This window comes from Cebus imitator, unplaced genomic scaffold (genome assembly GCF_001604975.1).
Source record: "Cebus imitator isolate Cc_AM_T3 unplaced genomic scaffold, Cebus_imitator-1.0 Scaffold280, whole genome shotgun sequence".
Lineage (NCBI taxonomy): Eukaryota > Metazoa > Chordata > Mammalia > Primates > Cebidae > Cebus > Cebus imitator.
In genome coordinates this window covers 1,246,024-1,248,132 of record NW_016107595.1, presented here as the reverse complement: position 1 = coordinate 1,248,132, position 2,109 = coordinate 1,246,024, and the positions used below count along the sequence as shown (strand labels likewise).

At 56.4% G+C, this 2,109-nt stretch overlaps 1 long non-coding RNA gene across 1 annotated transcript; it reads left to right on the top strand.

The window, feature by feature from the left end:
- Positions 1-203: 203 nt before the first annotated feature.
- Positions 204-1,110, top strand: LOC108284502. The gene is made up of 3 exons (XR_001817246.2): positions 204-298; positions 620-721; positions 816-1,110. It is a non-coding gene; the product is annotated as an uncharacterized LOC108284502 (long non-coding RNA).
- The last annotated feature ends 999 nt before the right edge of the window (positions 1,111-2,109 follow it).

The following is a 2,109-nucleotide window of genomic DNA, read 5'->3' as shown; positions in this document are numbered from 1 at the left end:
AAAAAAAAAAAAAAAAAGAGGTGGAAGGGCCATGGGCTTGGAGGCTGAGATGCGGGGGGGCTGAAACCTTGGGAGTCAGGTATGTGTGCCCCGCTAGGGCTGCAGGAAACCACTATCCTCAAAAAGGAAACAACACAATAACAAGTCACGTGACCAGGGGAGGGCGTTTCCTGTTTCCCGGCCCCTCCCAGGCCAAGCTTGGCCAGCCCAGGCCTGAACAGGCAGTGGCCAAAGTGACCCCAAGAGAGTATCCAGGGACTCAAGCCTCTGATCAAGTTACCCCCAGAGGATCAGAGAGGTAGAGAGAGCTGAACCCCTCATTTGGGAGGGCCCCGGGAGGAGAGGGAATTCTTGAGATTTCCTTCTCAGGCACAAATACAGGAGGGAAGGGGACAAAGAGGCAGTGAAGGTAAAGAAGGCAGAGAAGGAGGAGGTCAGGACAGCCTTGTTAGGTAGTGAGCTGCCTGTCCAGGGAGGCATTCAAATGTGCCCAATCAACCTTGATAACAAAATCCCTTCCAGAGGGGTAGTCAATGCCGCACTTCACTGCAGAGGAAATTGAGGTTGTCTTTTGTCCTGGACAACGAAGGCAAGAGCCCACAGCAGGTTGCGGTTGTAGGGGGTGACGAAGGGGAAGCATTCAGAGGGCACTGGCTTCTGGACAGCAATGAGTGCCCGGGCCACGCGGCCCCGAAGCCGGCGAGGGAGGCATGTTCCACCCGTAAGTGTCCCCTCTCCCCTCCACACCCAGCTCCCTGGGACACCAAGGTCCTGCCCTGCCTGGCTCAGAGCTGGGCCCTGGGGGTCATTTGCAGGGTGAACTGGACCCCGTGGCTGAGAGTTCAGAGGAGGTCGAGGCAGCCGGTGGAAGCGCCAAGCCCAGCCTTGCCCCACCTCTGGGGGGCTCTGGGCCGGAGCAGCTGGGCCCCACGGAGGAGGTCAGTGGCCAAGGCCTAGGAAGCAGGTAAGACCCGCTTGGTCTATGCCCTTCAGCCCAGTCCAGACGCATCTTTGCCCCCCACAGGTCTGCTGGTGTACCTCCTCTGCTCACTCGCTTGCCATAGCTCCCTGCTGCCCTCAGCCTGATGACTTTCTTTCTTTCCTCTTTCTTTCTTTCTTTCTTTCTTTCTCTTTTTCTCTCTGTCTCTTTCTTTCTCCCTTTCCCTCTTTCTTTTTTTTGAGTCGTGCTCTGTTGCCCAGGCTGCAGTGCAGTTGTACGATCTCCGCTCACAGCAACCTCTGCCTGCCGAGTTCAAGCGGGAGGCTCAGCTTCCCGAGGAGCTGGATTACAGATGCACGCCACCACACCAGGCTAAATAAAGACAGGGTCTCACCGTGTTGGCTAGGCTGGCCTTGAACTTCTGATCTCAAGTGATCTGCCCACTTTGGCCTCCAAAAGTCTTGGGATTACAAGTGTGAGCTGCCGCTCCGAAAGACCTCACTTCCAGAACCTTCTGCCTCTCACCCTCAGGCCTTTCCCGGTGCCTGTCACACTCCAGTGTACTCTGCACTCTCCTTCTCAGGCCCAGGTCTCCCCCCCATTCCTCCACCCCTCTGTCCAGCCTCTTCCCTGAATTCCCAGCCTCCCAGTCTCGCCCTGGGATGCCAGTCCCAGAACACACAGCTCTTGCCAACTCTGTGCCCCGCTCACACCTCCCAAGACCATGAAGTCTAAGCCCCCAGAATTCCCTACCCAGGGCCAGGCATAGTGGCTCACGCCTGTAATCCCAGCATTTGGGGAGGCCGAGTAGGGCAGATCACCTGAAGTCAGGAGTTTGAGACCAGCCTGACCAACATGGAGAAACCCCGTCTCTACTAGAAATACAAAAATTAGCCGGGCGTGGTGGTGGGTGCCCGTAATCCCAGCTACTCTGGAGGCTGAGGCAGGAGAATTGCTTGAACCCGGGAGGCGGAGGTTGCGGTGAGCTGAGATCGCACCACTGCACTCCAGTCTGGGCAACGGAGTGAAACTCCATCTTAAAAAGATAATAATTCTTGGCCGGTCATGGTGGCTCATGCTTGAAATCCAGCACTTTAGGAGGCCAAGGTGGGCAGATTACTAGATCAGGTGTTCAAGACCAGCCTGACCAACATGGTGAAACCCTGTCT